The following is an 18,039-nucleotide window of genomic DNA, read 5'->3' as shown; positions in this document are numbered from 1 at the left end:
AACCAGCAATGAAACACAAAATCAAAAACAGTCGATGCTCGGGTCAACGAACGCCCGGACGCGGCGCGGTGCAGACTCGGGCGATCGCACAAATACTTATTTACAACATTTTTCTAAATAGCTCCATCATCAAAGGTATTAGTAGTCCTATTCTCTGTCTTAGTTTTCGGAAGCGGTCTCCTAACATCCAGTATCTTATTTTACAAACATATTTCGAAAATTATTGTAAAATGTGCTGTTATTAATGTAAATAGAGAATCAATCTTAGATCATTTTAACGGTATACATTATTAGCTTTATACAGGGTGTTAAGGTATGGGTACGGAAGCCAAAACGACTGAAAACTAGAGTGATTGAATACGATGTACATTTTCTAACTTAAATTGAAAGTCATCGGACTGGACTAAAGTATTGATATCAAGCAATGCATGGTGTTTAAACCCCACAGATACGTTCCAATTTTCCTACATACTTGACACGTACTGACGAAATGCCTTACACGAGAAGATCTTATAATGAAATTACTGGTTTTTAATTATTATTACTGGTGGTAGGATCTCTTGTGAGTCCGCGCGTGTAGGTACCACCACCCTGCCTATTTCTGCCGTGAAGCAGTAATGCGTTTCGGTTTGAAGGGTGGGACAGCCGTTGTAACTTACTTGAGACCTTAGAACTTATATATCTCAAGGTGGTTGGCGCATTTACGTAGTGGATGTCTATGGGCTCCAGTAACCACTTAACACCAGGTGGGCTGTGAGCTCGTCCACCCATCTAAGCAACAACAAAAAAAAAATAAAAAATCTCGCATAACTTATAAATTTGCGTCACTATGATAAGACAGTATGGGTAAATACAACTAACCTGTCGCGAAGCAGTCATACCCTGTGGTTTTCTCTATATTTTGTTTAGTAAAAGGGAAATAAAAATTGCTTAAAAAGTATACCTAACGTTTAGCTAAAGCTATCAATTAAGAACAAGGCGCTAAACTGTTATTTTATTGGTGTTTTATATAATAGGATGTAAGCATTAAGGTTACGTAAATTCGTATTTTTATTACCTAAACCTAAAATATATGATAGATACGTATAAATAGATTATTGGTATAAATAGATACGAAAAACCAACCTTAACAAAACGTTAACAGCTGACGTCACATGATGTAACACAACGACTTTCACTTTTCCGGTCCATAATCTATTATTGATATAAATAGCAACAACCTGCCTGTAAACGCTCTAAGATGTATTACAGATTGAAAACATTCCTACCTTAAGTCCTCCTACACAAGGTTGCTTTTTCTCATAAAAACAAGATTAATATGTGATTTTCTAGATCCTGCAAATAGTTATTCCTCCTCTGCAAGGTTCCGGTTAATTTATTCCTCATACAAGCACCTACGCAAGAATTTCTTAACGCTAATCCTTATTTGTTCGAAGCGTCTCTATATTGAATTAAATTTATACTATACTAGCGACCCGCCCTTGCTTCGCTTCAGTGACTTTAATTTATTATTGATCTTATTGAATTTCTTATTTTATTCTTTCATATTATGCATTGTTTATTGTCATAACTATTCAAATATTTGTCCAAATGATGTAGTGTAAAAGATAAAGTTCAGTACCGAATTCGATAAAAGTATTTATTTTGATATAAGAATCAATTTGTTGCTATATTTTATACTATTATTTTATACCAAATGTTGTTTAGAAATAAATTATAAATGTTTACTGTATTTTTAGTTCACTATTTTGGCGATAATGGATTACACATAAAAGATATGCTGTCGCGGGTTTTTTGTAGGACTATTTAAGATAAACATTTCTATTTTACCTTAGAATAATTAAATTCTAAGCGTTTTACATTATATACGTGTAACTCCAATGGTTTTTGCGGCGCACGCCAGAATGACTCGCAGATGGGAAAGTTTTTCCTTTTTCCTACTTACTTGACACTTATCGTTATATTTTGGGTAATTTTATAAATCTTTGGGTATGGGTATCTTTATAAATTATAGCTTATGTGTTATTCTGATGTTTAAGCTATATTATTGTAAAGTTTCATTAAAATCTATCTAGTAGTTTTTACGTGAAGGAGCAACAAACATAAATCCATACATTCTTACAAACTGACGTTTATTATAACTAGAGATCCCGCGGTAGTCGAAATTGGACTATAATTAATTGGAATTGTAAGTTTGTACACTATTATGATTGTATTTTATACTTCTATGATCACAAATTTCGCCAAGACTACACTATAAAAAATATTAAGAAAGACAAACAATATTTAATCTCAATTTGACAACAGACGTCAAGAACAAAAGTTTGACAATAAATAGTATGCATGCATGTGTGCGTCAAATACATGGTATGTAGTGTGTGTAATGTTTTCTTTATTGATTTAATGTATCTTTTATGCATTATTTAAAAAAAATATTAACATTGTGCACTTCTTCTCTATATTCTCTATAAGTGTGAAAAATTTCATACTCCTCCGTCCACGCAATTTTCGTAAAAAGGGATACAAAGTTTTTGCTTCACGTATTAATATATAGATAATAGGATATAAAGTCTTCGCTGTTCACACTTGAGTGACTAAAATTAATTATTGTTTGTGTGGATATATCGTCAACGTTACTGAGGTGAATAATTTCGGTTTGTTCGGTTGTTTTTTTGGGTCGAACAACAACAATCAGTCTTTGGGAGTAACGCATTACTTCTAATCAAATGTATTATGCATTACACACAAATCGACCTAGAAAAGATATTGATGCCGTAAACATTAACCGTAACTCAAATTGATAGTTTTAGATAATCTATACTAATATTATAAAGAGGAAAGATTTGTTTGTTTGTTTGTATTGAATAGGCTCCGAAACTACTGAACCGGTTTGAAAAATTCTTTCACTGTTGGGAAGCTACACTATTCCCGAGTGACATGAGCTATAATCTTTTTTGAAAAAAATTTGGGATCCTTACTAAAACTCCAATAATATAACCCAAGGTGAAAAAAAATTATTTAAAATATTCTTTACATCGCGTGCCCTGCGAGAACTATTGATGATAGAATAAAATAATGTACTACGACTTTGTAGAACACATTATTATTTACAAAAAGTGTCGCGAGAGCATATGTCTAACTATTATAGTTATGCCGCAATAAGTGTTCTTTTATTTAAAAAAATAAAACAACGTCAAATATCGTAGAAATTTTTGTTAAAGACCCGAGCGGAGTCGGAACGGGCCTCTAGTTCTATCATATTTCTTCATGAAGATCAGATTTTTGGCTGGTCCAAGTTTTCAGACAGCCTCACAACTAATAAATGAGGAGCTTAGTGGCTATTGGACCGTAGATAACACAAGATGATCGTTGTTCTCAAAACTGGAACATATTGGCTATCTCAATTTTTAAACCGGTTTTTGCTGCTTTTATGGGTGGACGAGGTAATGGCCCATCAGATGTTAAGTGATTATCGGAGCCTGTAGACAATATTGTGTACCTTGAAACAAAAGTTCTAAGTGTTATTTGTTAAGTACAACGGCTGCGGCGGTTTCAAGCTGAAACGCATTACTGTTTCGTGGTTAGCATAGGCAGGTTGGGGATACCTACCCGTGCCGCCAACAAGACGTCGTACCAAGAGTTATAAAATTGATTGCAATTCTTTTTTCATCTGTTTATTTTATTGCCTAGAAAAAGCCTGCATAATATTTCTATGACGTTATATCGCTCCTTGCTTACTCATAACGAATTCCGCGCTTTATATTAAGCGGTTTATGCAGATTTTCATCTATTGTCAGAGACTACATCTTAGGCCGGATGCTCTATAATGAACTTCTAAAAGGGTTAATGTCTTATCATTAACGATGTAAGAACTAAGATTTTTTCTAACCCATAGACACAGCACACTGAATTTCTCGCTGGATCTTCTCAGTGGATCGCGTTTCCGATCCGGTGGCAGATTCTGCGAAGCATGCTCGCTAGGGCCAGTGCTAGTAATACCTCTTGGTTTGAGCCCCGAGAGCTCACCTACACGTTAGTGTTACGCTGACATAGCCTCTCAAGGCTATCAGCTAAGGTAGCTTTTTACTGGTGGTAGGACCTCTTGTGAGTCGGCACGGGTAGGTACCACCACCTTGCCTATTTCTCCCGTGAAGCAGTAAGGCGTTTCGGTTTGAAGGGTGGGGCAGCCGTTTTAACTGTACTTGAGACCTTAGAACTTATATCTCAAGGTGGGTGGTGCATTTACGCCGTAGATGTCTATGGGTTCCAGTAACCACTTAATACCAGGTGGGCTGTGAGCTCGTCCACCCATCTAAGCAATAAAAAAATACTTTTGTTATTACTTAGTCTGTGGTCAATTTGAGAATAGTTAACCTATTGTTTATCTTTAATATTATTTGTCTATAGAAATCTGTGATTAAAGAAGTATACCTAATAGTCTTTGACAATAGAACCATAATAATGTTCAAAATTATAACTTCAATTAATTATAGTCGAATTTCGACTACTGCGGGACCACTAGAAATGCTCGTAACTCGTAAAATTTTTTTGTAGCATAGCAAATCGCAAGCACTGCGGCATCACCGCTGATTTAATATTCAAGTTCGCGGTCGCTCCGAAGTGTGTTCAGAAAATCAACGTTCCCCTTGAAGTTAACAATATTACGATGAGAATTAAGTCGAATATCGTAGACGTCTTTGTAAATTCCAATATTTCGCGTTAAAATAGTTAAGACGCCAATAATCCGATTAGCGTAATAATGAATTGTGAAAATTCGTGTTAGAAACTTAGGTAAACTGCAGGCAAGTTAATAATTTAATTGAAATATAATTAAATAATTTTAAGAAAACTGTATGAAAGTGTTTGATCAAATTTTCAACCGGTGGTAGGGTGTCTATTGAGCACGAGGGTAGGTACTACCTTTTTTTACCTTGTTGACCGCTGGAACCCCCCTACTCTGTCTGGATTCTGAGCCCGGGCTGAGATCGACGTCGGATGAGAGAGTGCAAGGGAGAGGTACCACCTGCCTATTTCTGCCGCAAGCAGTAATATGCACCCTGTTTTTAGGGACAGTGGTTATACTATTTACTTGAGGCTTAGAGATGTCTCAAGGTGGCATATACGTTGTTGACGTTCATGAACCCCGGTATCCACTTGTGGTTTGTTAGACGAACACCAGTTCCAATTAAGGCCTAAATTACTAAAGCCTTGTAGCAAGAGGTTTGAGAAGTGCGTTGTGGTATGCTATGTCTTTGGCATTAACGACATTCGTAAGCGACCGTAAAGCCTTGTTCGGACTAGGCGAGTGTTTTAGTCGAGTACCGAGTAATTTAGTGGCTAAACTACTCGCTACTGCACAGAAATCATTCGCATTACGGTCCGCGTTACGAGTGAATAAACAGATTAAACTAATCGTAATAGCTATTTTAGAAGAGGTTGATGAGGAAATTTCTGTGATTAAGAAAAATAAGTTATGGGTACAAAAGTGGATCGATAGAAGAGATAAACTAGGAGCTACTAAATGTCTTCTGAAGGAATTAGCATTGGCAGAGATCCCAAAGAAAACTTCGATAGTTTGAGAATGTCCGAAAGTTGTCTGAATTTTCTGTTAACGAACTGAGAAATGCCACTAATGAACTCGACTAATCAACAGGTTCGGACTTGTTTAGTCAGTGAGCCAGTGAGCAAGGACGCGTGGTGGGAAGCGCTACTCGCCCGATAAAAATAGAACAAAATGGATTGACTTGACTAAATTATTTACTAACCTACTCGACTAAATTTTTGATGCTCAGACACATTTAGCTACTAAATTACTCGGTGCTCGACTAAAATACTCGCCTAGTCCGAACAAAGCTTAACTATCAAGCGTCTCTAGTCCGTGTAGCGTCCGTGTGCAATCATTACCCTAGCGCCCTTTAGTAAGTGCACGGTCATCATGGAATAGGTAGAAATGTAACAAATTCATTGAAAGTGCCGAAGCTATAGGCAAGACCGCCTCTGGTAACCATCTAGGAAACTTAGTAGGTACGAGAATAGCATTTGAAACCCTGGCTAGACAGGCCATACCCATACCACAGTTAATACCAGTAACTATTAGACAGATTATCGCAATCAGAATATCGCGTTCTATCTAATAAATTGGTAAAGTTTTCCACATCAAAGGTAAAGCTGATGAGAAATAATAAAAACTATTCGTTAAAGCTGAGCTCAGGGCCTTGAAGTTTACAGATTAAATTAATAACGAGAGACCAATCACATACTAATTAAGATTCCTTGTACTATGGAGAGATATCGGCTCTGTCTGTGTCTTACGAGTATGCTGTATGAATATTTAGCTTCAGGTGGGCTGTATATTCGTCGCAATCGGTTGGGTCACAGGAGACTTAATACATAATATGACATAATACATATGACTTAGACTTAATACATATTATACATACTTTTATACACACAATGTGTCCGGTTATGAACCAGCGATATTCTAGATATATTTTTATCATTTATCATTATTACACATTCTTTTATTATCTTATTTTATTTTATACCTTTAAACGTGCAATTCTTGTATGTAAATATATATAATCAGAATCTCGGAAACGGCTCCAACGATTTTTATAAAATTTCGTATACAGGGGATTTCGGGGGCGATAAATCGATCTAGCTACGATTTATTTTCAGAAAACGTTGTTTTTTATTCGTGTTTTCAATAATCAACTTTATCGATAATCAACTTTATGACTCTTCCTGACATCTATTGGCGAATAATAATACTATTTTTCATAATTGAGAGCAACTAACTGCTTTAAATACACAATAACACTAAAGCTATTTCAGCAAATGGCGTTGTTAAGTCACCCGAAGCCACTTAAAAATGCCTAAAGGATCTTGTAATATTTCATAATTTTATCAATATGTAATTCGTACTTAAATATAATTTCTAAAAAACACAATTTATCAAAAAAAAATACCGGTCATCGTCTAGTAATATAAATAACAGACAGTATTATTACCCATCGAATAAATTTATTTTTATCGCAGTGAAATCGAATCTTTTACTGATATAATGTTTTTATTGAGCCACCTAGCAATTTTATATTATGAAGGCAGCACCTGTCTGTATACCTACTGCTGCATCTTCTCGAGTTTCTAGAAAGATAAAAAAAAATTGTACACACGTAGATTCATTAAAAAGTTCAAAATTGCTGCTGCCATTTAGCGTGGAGGTGCATTGACCCAAGTTAGTGCTGTATTTTTATATTAAAACTAGCTGACCCGGCAGACTTCGTAGTGCCTCAATCGATAAATAAAAGACCTAAGTTTTTGTATAAAATAAACTTAAAACAAACAAACAAAAGGAATCCGTCTGACGAGGGACACATTTGAAGGAAAAATTATTATTTTTATTTAAATCCGAGAATTTTCAGATTTTAAACCTTTTAAACCTTCTCTGGACTTCCACAAATAATTTTAGACCAAAATTAGCCAAATCGGTCCAGCCGTTCTCGAGCGAGACTAACGAACAGAAATTCATTTATATCTATATATTAATACGTGAAGCAAAAACTTTGTATCCCTTTTTACGAAAATTGCGCGGACGGAGGAGTATGAAATTTTCTACACTTATAGATAATATAGAGAAGAAGTGCACAATGCTAATATTTTTTTTAAATAGGTAATGCATAAAAGATACATTAAATCAATAAAGAAAACATTACACACACACTACATACCATGTATTTGACGCACACACGCATGTATACTATTTATTGTCAAACTTTTGTACTTGACGTCTGTTGTCAAATTGAGAATAGATTAAATATTGTTTGTCTTTATTAATATTTTTTATAGTGTAGCCTTGGCGAAATTTGTGATTATAGAAATATAATATACAATCATAATAGTGTACAACAAACTTACAATTCCAATTAATTATAGTCGAATTTCGACTACTGCGGGACCTCTAGTATATATAGATAGTTGTTTTATAAGTATCCAGAATATCACTAGTCTATACATAGGTACGTTTAAATGTGAACACATTGTAGATTTCATGAATATAGCAACGTATCCTTAGATATTCAAATCAGTCTCAAAGGTCTAGGAAGTCTCAAATTGTATTTTAGATTGGTTTGGGGTAGAAATAGGCACAATGGATGTATTCAATATGTCTGCGTTGATCAACGAATATAGGAAAACTATATATAAGTAGAATATGAACTGCATTTTTAATATTCTATTTTGTGTGTATTAAAAATATGTACTTAATATTAGGAAAATATCATTACATTATTCAATTACTCAACTACTTGTAATTGTTTTTTTTTATTGCACAGATGGGTAGACGAGCTCACAGCCCACCTGTTTTTAAGTGGGTACCGGAGCCCATAGACATCTATAATGTAAATGCGGAAGAAATAAGCAGGGTGCTGGTACCTACCCATGCAGATTCACAAGAGGCTATCACCAGTAAGTTTTTTAGTACTTGTACTACAAAAAACGGACTCTACGGCAGCGAATTAATCAAATTAATCTAGTCTAACAGTCGTATTTTCAACCTAATTGAGAATTAACTCGTGTCAAGGCTTTAGTGATGGTTTCCAGGCTATCTTTAAACTCCCATAAAAGGCGAACACCAAATAAGTCGTAAAAACGTCATCACGTGTCAAAAAAACCGAGACTGTACTTAATATTGTGGCGGCAGCCATCATAGTACACAGGATATTTAATGCCTAAATATGTCTAAATCTCGCTTACGACATTTTCAAAATAAGCTTGTATACATTTATGTACATATGTATACAAATTCTGAACAATAATATTAGAACCGTCGGTCTACCGAGCAATTTCACCCGCTCGGTGAAAGGTTTTCCCCTCGTTAAAACCTCTCAAAATATACATATTATATTATTAGCATATATGAGGGCTTTGAAATATGGGTAAATTCGCCTCAAGGCAATCGAAAAATCTACACCTAACGATAATTTGTGATGGGTAGAAGCAATTTAGAATTCTAGTATTCGTAAATTTTATTTCTGTGGTAATCAACTCTTCAGAGACCTCTCTCATATTAGATTAGAGACTTCGCAGGTTTCACCGTAATTCGCACAGTGTACTCGGCTACCTGAAAATCTAATAAAACTAGACTTTCTCTAAATTCATTCTTGATTTAAACTTATTTTGCGTACCCGTGGAAGTTCACGACACTAATAATTCAATATTAAGCTGTAATTTTGCGGTTTTACCATATATAATATTCCATAGCTAATCAATACGACTGCCCTGCCTATTTCTGTAAGGAAGCCGTTACGTTTTGGTATAAAGGCCAGGGCTGCTGCGTAAACCGGCGTCTGCACCGGGGTGGTGCGTAGGATGGCCTGTTCGGCGCTCCCGTGTAGTCCCCACACTCTTGGCGCGCCACATGGCTCTGCCGCTCAGAGCTCAGTGGCGAGGGTCATCAGGGAGTACCGCATAATCTCCCAGGATGTCGCCTGCGCCCTTGCTGGGTCGCTTTCGTGGGACCTCGAAGCCGAAATCTCCGCCGCAACAAACCGGCGCAGGGCGCAATCCTTGAGTCGGGAATGGATACCCAGCCCGTCGGCTGTCGGTCCGGTGGTGAGGCGGCGCAAGGTGGCTCCTGTGGGCCTCCCACAGTGTCTCCCGAGATGACGTCCCACGGGATTTTTCCGGGAATGAAATCCCGTTCCATTTATCAGCACGGGAGTTGGCGAGGGCAGACTTTTGGTGCGCGTTATGCGGTACCGTAGGTGCAGGCTTTTAGGATTGTCGCTTAATTTGAAGCATACCATGTCTATTACGTACATACATTTGTAATCAATGTTCGTATGGACGATCATTGGGAATATCTGAGCCTATTTCTATTTTCATTAAGTTTAACCGGAATTTCATTGACACTAAAGAATAACCAAAAGCCACATGAATAGGTATCAGTATAGAGTAGATAATTACACTTTAACACTTACAACAAATCGTCTCATAAGGAGATCGAAGTATCCGGTACCTTTGAATACATTTTTGATTTACCATAATTTTACTCTGTCAATTCAAGCTCCGTAGACTTGTCGGAAATCGAAACTGACCCGTAAAATCATAATAAATTACCAAGTAAAAGTTTATTTTTTTGTTCGCCGTCGTCAAAAGTGTTCCGAGGTAAAAGCCAGCAGTGCGTATAATTTGATAACTTTTAAAATAAATTTTATATTCGCGGTCCGTGATGGCAGGCAATAAAGTAACAATGACTTCATTCAATTATGTTTATCTTAAATCGGAGGAAGCAAAAGTTCGGTATTTTTCTTAATTTTTTTTTGGTCTATTTTTAGATTTATATCATTTTTCTTTTTGTTTACAAGAAACATTTGGTCTAATTAGTACTAATGATATTGTTCTCGGCACGCTCGCGACGGATTTCTACTTGGTTTAATGTAACATAATTATATTACAAACTCAATGCGTGTTGTATATTACTTTTTCTTTTTGTCAAGTATTATAGTGTATGTAGTAATAGATCGATTGGTCTTTATGGCAATCAGTTTTTGAGCCAGAGATGCCTATTTTTTAGCCCGGCATGCTCTGTAATTTATAATACGCTGAGTATCAGACTACTCTTTTTAATAGCTGCTACAATATGTTTCCCAACAACCTTCCGTAACAGAAGTGGTCCGTCTAATTTATTGGGGCACATTGACAATCTATATATTAATACGTGAAGCAAAAACTTTGTACCAGTTTAGTTTTTACGAAAATTGCGCGGACGGAGGAGTATGAAATTTCTCACACTTATAGAGTATATAGAGAAGGAGTGCTGAATGTTAATATTTTTTTTAATTATGAATAAAAATACATTAAATCAATTATAAAAACATGACACATACTTTCGTGGTATCTGGCAACACACGCATATGTACACTTTTGTTTATTGTTATAGTGTGTGCTAAATTGAGCATAGATTAATATTGTTTGTCATTAATATTATTTGTCTATAGTGTAGTCTTCGCGAAATTTGTGACTATAGAAGTATAATAGTTTTTGACAATAGAACCTTAATAATTTCCAAGCGTATAATTTCAATTAATTATGAATTTCGACTACTGAGGGAACAATAGTTTAATTAAATATTTAAAAATTTGTTAAAGACAAAACTAACTAAAGAGGATATTAAGGAACCTACTTAGCGGTAGGCAGCGGCTTGTTTGTGCCCCTGGCATTGCCGACGTCCATAAGCGACGGTAACCACTCACCATCAGGTGAGCTTTGTGCTCGTCTACAAGGCTGAACGAGCGGCCGACCTGATATGAAAGAGAGATATGAATGTGAATACTACCACCCAGCTTGGGACTTGAGGTCTATGTTTCAATTGCTTAGTAAATACGCATATTACAATTTTTGCGGGTTTCATTTTTATTAGACGATGTTATTATTTAATTGTGGAAGTCATTCTTGAATAAAAAAGCTGCGGGATTTAATCATCGGCTGAGTCGCGCCTTTCGATACGAGTACATCGGTCGTTTTATCCTTTAAGCCACGCCAACTTCAATTGATTGACGAACATTATACAAACATTTGCAGAAAAGTTAAAAAAAATATGTAATACGTGGTGTGTTTTGTTCTTACAGCTTCTAACACGTTTCCAAGATTTAAAGTTTATAATGGCAAAATAAAACGTCTCGGATTAAGTCCTAATAAAATTTTGTGGATCTTAGAACTGAAATAATACATTTCACACATACTTCCTACACTGTCCGTTGTAAATCTAACAAAGTCACGAACATATTATTAAATATGTCGTGGTTAACGACTTTTAGTAATATTAAGATGTTGTTTTGACTATTATTTTAAATGATGAAATGTTGTTTTGATAAATATCACAAAATGTAGGGTAGACTCCGTAACGCCACAGTATAAAATGGCGGTACGTGGACAGAGTCGTGGCATAAACCCGGTAAACCAAAAAATCATCCGACGAGCTACCGCCCGATTAGCCTCCTCATGTCTCTAGGCAAACTGTATGAGCGTCTGCTCTACAAACGCCTCAGAGACTTCGTCTCATCCAAGGGCATTCTCATCGATGAACAATTCGGATTCCGTACAAATCACTCATGCGTTCAACAGGTGCACCGCCTCACGGAGCACATTCTTGTGGGGCTTAATCGACCAAAACCGTTATACACGGGAGCTCTCTTCTTCGACGTCGCAAAAGCGTTTGACAAAGTCTGGCACAATGGTTTGATTTTCAAACTATTCAACATGGGCGTGCCGGACAGTCTCGTGCTCATCATACGGGACTTCTTGTCGAACCGCTCTTTTCGATATCGAGTCGAGGGAACCCGCTCCTCCCCACGACCTCTCACAGCTGGAGTCCCGCAAGGCTCTGTCCTCTCACCCCTCCTATTTAGCTTATTCGTTAACGATATTCCCCGGTCGCCGCCGACCCATTTAGCTTTATTCGCCGACGACACGACTGTTTACTATTCTAGTAGAAATAAGTCCCTAATCGCGAAGAAGCTTCAGAGCGCAGCCCTAGCCCTAGGACAGTGGTTCCGAAAATGGCGCATAGACATCAACCCAGCGAAAATTACTGCGGTGCTATTTCAGAGGGGAAGCTCCACACGGATTTCCTCCCGGATTAGGAGGAGAAATCTCACACCCCCGATTACTCTCTTTAGACAACCCATACCCTGGGCCAGGAAGGTCAAGTACCTGGGCGTATAAAATCAGTCCGTGACCGTGCTGCGTTTATTCTCGGTAGACTCTACCCCATGATCTGTAAGCGGAGTAAAATGTCCCTTCGGAACAAGGTGACACTTTACAATACTTGCATAAGGCCCGTCATGACTTACGCGAGTGTGGTGTTCGCTCACGCGGCCCGCACACACATAGACACCCTCCAATCCCTACAATCCCGCTTTTGCAGGTTAGCTGTCGGGGCTCCGTGGTTCGTGAGGAACGTTGACCTACACGACGACCTGGGCCTCGAATCAATTCGGAAATACATGAAGTCAGCGTCGGAACGATACTTCGATAAGGCTATGCGTCATGATAATCGCCTTATCGTTGCCGCCGCTGACTACTCCCCGAATCCTGATCATGCAGGAGCCAGTCACCGTCGACGCCCTAGACACGTCATTACGGATCCATCAGATCCAATAACCTTTGCATTAGATGCCTTCAGCTCTAATACTAGGGGCAGGCTTAGGGACCCCGGTAACCGTACTCGTCGAACTCGACAAAGAGGTCGACGTGCAACCTAACCCATGCATCAGCCCGCTGAGTTTCTCGCCGGATCTTCTCAGCGGGTCGCGATTCCGATCCGGTAGTAGATTCATTCGCGAAACAATTCCTCTTGAGTTGTTAGGTCTCCTTCGGAGGCGCTCGGGCAGTTGTTAGCAAATCCCACCCCTCTTGGCTGAGCCTTTGCTCGCCCGAAACTGGAAAGGCCTTCGGGCCACCAGTAAACTTTCAATCATAAAAAAAAAAAAAAAAAAAAAAAGAAGAAAGAAAGAAAGAAAGAAAGAAAGAAAGAAAGAAAGAAAGAAAGAAAGAAAGAAAGAAAGAAAGAAAGAAAGAAAGAAAGAAAGAAAGAAAGAAAGAAATCATTTATTCGCTAAACATAGTGAACATGAGTTACTACACAAGTTAAAAGCAGCGTGTTTGCTTTGTCATTATTCGACATGCGAATTTTATGCATTTTAATTTACTATTATTATTTACTAGCGACCCGCCCTCGCTTCGCTTCGGAAACATGAAATTTTATGATTGATTATTTACGACATCACATTAGAAACCTCAAAAATAACAGTATTTCTCCACTATTTAATGAATGTTATTATACATATAAACCTTCCTCTTCAATCGCTCTATCTATTAAAAAAAACGCATCAAAATCTGTTGCGTAGTTATAAAGATTTAAGCATACTTAACCTTCCACTTAAGGACGCTACTTATAAATACAATGGGTTTACCCACTACATATATACAGACAGAAAAAAATGTAACTTATTTATTGAAATGCGCAGTAAACGAATCAAAACAAAGAACTATAATTAAAGTAGACGCTCGACAATAGCTCATCGGAGCGATTTCCATTCAGCCTTTGAGAAAGCTTATATGCATGTAATTGTTTTTATTCTCATTGCAGAGAGAAAGTAATTCAATTTGCTGTTCAATACGATTCAATTTTTATTTGTTCACGTTTGCAAAAATAAAAGATAGGTATTTACGAATAACCATCACTAGGGCCAGCATTTGTTAGTTTATTTGTTCAGTCATGGTAGGGTATTGTGAGTTACCTCTTAGAGTATTGTGAGTTGACTGTGACTAGACACACACAGGGGGTCTAAGAAGACTACGTGCAATCTGCTCTGCACGCGTTTTACGCAAGAGCATCCGGGTGATGGAAGGCTGGCTATTCTCGACCCACGCTGGTTCTAACCCAGCGGGATGTTCCGTAGGATAGCTCATTCTAACCGGTGCCATATAGGCGGGCTTCGGATAGCCTGCCGACCGAGAAGGCTGGTGGTCGTGGCGCCCACGACCGCCGCTCCGGCGTCCCGAGGGGGAAGGTGATAGGAGAGATGTGCTCCGTACTAAACGCTTCACTTTCCCCCCTTTGCCTTTTCATGAGTTCTGTCTTATGCGAGGTTCGGACGTTAGTTGTTGAGCGACAGGAGGTTTTAGTTGGTTCGACTCCGACATACCCAGCTCGCCATTCCCAGTGCAGCGCGGAAGTCCGGCGATTTCATCCTGACAAAAAAAGGGTATTGTGAGCTTCCGTGGCTAGACACCAACATCGTCTTATAACCAGAAATATGTTGTAAATAATATGTAATAAGAATGTTAATTGATCAAAATTTAAAATGTAATTAAATATAACATGTCAAGACTAATTAATCTAATAATTGTACCTACTTAATTAATATGTACATACATATAATTAATACTAATAAAAGCCTTATAATTACGGCTTAATCTTTGCGTTTTAATTATATCCGAAATTTCGAAGCATTTTCGGTTTGCGTGATCTCAGGTGGCTGAATTTAAGTATTAGTCATGGCCATTTGAACACTGTACCAACTACATTTATTTAAATTCTTTGTTGACGTTTAAGTAAGCTTATTTGAAAGCAAAAAGAGCTATCAGTGTTTACAGGTCTTTCAAATCAAGTTAGATTATTTATTTGGAATTTAATCTTCACGAGCAGAAGATCTCAGGGGTTAGATAAGCGCTAACGATCTTCTCTATTATTGTTAGGGCATTTATATCTTTTAATGACCTCGTCTCTACTTTCATCGCTGTTTGCTTTTTAATACACAAATTAAGGGTCGTTTCTCGTAATATGTATTATACGGAAACTAAGTTGATGTTATGGGTAATATAATTTCTGAACTAACATTATAATGATAACTATAGTATATCACTAAAATGAAACTTTGACACGACAGTATACTAAAAACAAAGTTTCGTAATATTCATTAAATTTATGAGCGGGAAATTAAATTGTAACGAAAACGATGTCAGTTGATCCGAATTTCGATATAAAATTGTTTGAAAATTTTATGAACAAAATGGGTGACGCTTCCGTTCCTTAGGGAAATTATTGAGCTCAATTTTAATAATTATTTTGATCGCGAGCAAGGGAAAAGTCAACAGAAAACTTCATAATAGCTTCATAATGGTGTAATTAGTATTAAATAACGTTTCCTAATGGAATCACTTGGTTAACCTATTTTAGAATTTGTAAGTCGACTGAGATGTCTGTTTGGGATATCATAAAGCATTTTACGAACTAACTTCATTTATTTCTTACTAGCTGACCCGGCAGATTTCGTAGTGCCTCAATCGATAAATAAAAGACCTAAACTTTTGTATAACATAAACTTAAAACAAACAAAAGGAATCCATCCGACGGGGTTAGACACCAAAGGTAAAATATAATAATTATTATTTTTATTTCATTCCGAGCATTTTCATATTTATCTACCTTCTAAACCTTCTCTAAGCTTCCACAAATAATTCAAGACCAAAATTAGCCAAATCGCTCCAGCCGTTCTTGAGTTTTAGCGTTATATATAGATAAATAAATTAGTATGCGAGTTCCGACGCGCATACACTCTGTCATTGTTAGGGGACCATCTCTGCTTACCGTTATACTTATAACTGGATAAAAGAGAAACATGTTTTTTTTTTTTTTTTTTTTTATGATTGAAAATTTACTGGTGGCCCGAAGGCCTTTCCAGTTTCACCAGGACAGGTGGGCGAGCAAAGGCTCAGCCAAGAGGGGCGGGATTTGCTAACAACCGCCCGAGCGCCTCCGAAGGAGACCTAACAACTCAAGAGCAATTGTTTCGCGAATGAATCTACTACCGGATCGGAATCGCGACCCGCTGAGAAGATCCGGCGAGAAACTCAGCGGGCTGATGCATGGGTTAGGTTGCACGTCGACCTCTTTGTCGAGTTCGACGAGTACGGTTACCGGGGTCCCTAAGCCTGCCCCTAGTATTAGAGCTGAAGGCATCTAATGCAACGGTTATTGGATCTGATGGATCCGTAAGGACGTGTCTAGGGCGTCGACGGTGACTGGCTCCTGCATGATCAGGATTCGGGGAGTAGTCAGCGGCGGCAACGATAAGGCGATTATCATGACGCATAGCCTTATCGAAGTATCGTTCCGACGCTGACTTCATGTATTTCCGAATTGATTCGAGGCCCAGGTCGTCGTGTAGGTCAACGTTCCTCACGAACCACGGAGCCCCAACAGCTAACCTACAAAAGCGGGATTGTAGGGATTGAAGGGTGTCTATGTGTGTGCGGGCCGCGTGAGCGAACACCACACTCGCGTAAGTCATGACGGGCCTTATGCAAGTTTTGTAAAGTGTCACCTTGTTCCGAAGGGACATTTTACTCCGCTTACAGATCATGGGGTAGAGTCTACCGAGAATAAACGCGGCACGGTCACGGACTGATTTTATATGCGGGCGGAATGTCATCGATGCATCCAGGGTAACGCCCAGGTACTTGACCTTCCTAGCCCAGGGTATGGGTTGTCTAAAGAGAGTAATCGGGGGTGTGAGATTCCTCCTCCTAATCCGGGAGGAAATCCGTGTGGAGCTTCCCCTCTGAAATAGCACCGCAGTACTTTTTGATGGGTTGATGTCTATGCGCCATTTTCGGAACCACTGTCCTAGGGCTAGGGCTGCGCTCTGAAGCTTCTTCGCGATTAGGGACTTATTTCTACTAGAATAGTAAACAGTCGTGTCGTCGGCGAATAAAGCTAAATGGGTCGGCGGCGACCGGGGAATATCGTTGACGAATAAGCTAAATAGGAGGGGTGAGAGGACAGAGCCTTGCGGGACTCCAGCTGTGAGAGGTCGTGGGGAGGAGCGGGTTCCCTCGACTCGATATCGAAAAGAGCGGTTCGACAAGAAGTCCCGTATGATGAGCACGAGACTATCCGGCACGCCCATGTTGAATAGTTTGAAAATCAAACCATTGTGCCAGACTTTGTCGAACGCTTTTGCGACGTCGAAGAAGAGAGCTCCCGTGTATAACGGTTTTGGTCGATTAAGCCCCACAAGAATGTGCTCCGTGAGGCGGTGCACCTGTTGAACGCATGAGTGATTTGTACGGAATCCGAATTGTTCATCGATGAGAATGCCCTTGGATGAGACGAAGTCTCTGAGGCGTTTGTAGAGCAGACGCTCATACAGTTTGCCTAGAGACATGAGGAGGCTAATCGGGCGGTAGCTCGTCGGATGATTTTTTGGTTTACCGGGTTTATGTATGCCGATAACGTCCGCTTCTTTCCACACCGCGGGAAAGATACAGTTCGCCATAGCGGCATTGAAAATAGATGCCAACATCACGATGAGTTGGACGGGTAGAAGTTTAATAACGCGGTTAGATATACCGTCGGAACCGGGAGCCTTGCGAGGACGTAGGTCTTTGATCAAGTCTTTAACTTCCATCGGGGTGACGGGTGGTAACGCATCCGAGGGTGGCAAGGAGGCTCTGCGTTCTACCTCACTG

Source organism: Bombyx mandarina, chromosome 03 (genome assembly GCF_030267445.1).
Source record: "Bombyx mandarina strain Sakado chromosome 03, ASM3026744v2".
Lineage (NCBI taxonomy): Eukaryota > Metazoa > Arthropoda > Insecta > Lepidoptera > Bombycidae > Bombyx > Bombyx mandarina.
Note: the sequence above shows the minus strand (reverse complement) of the source record.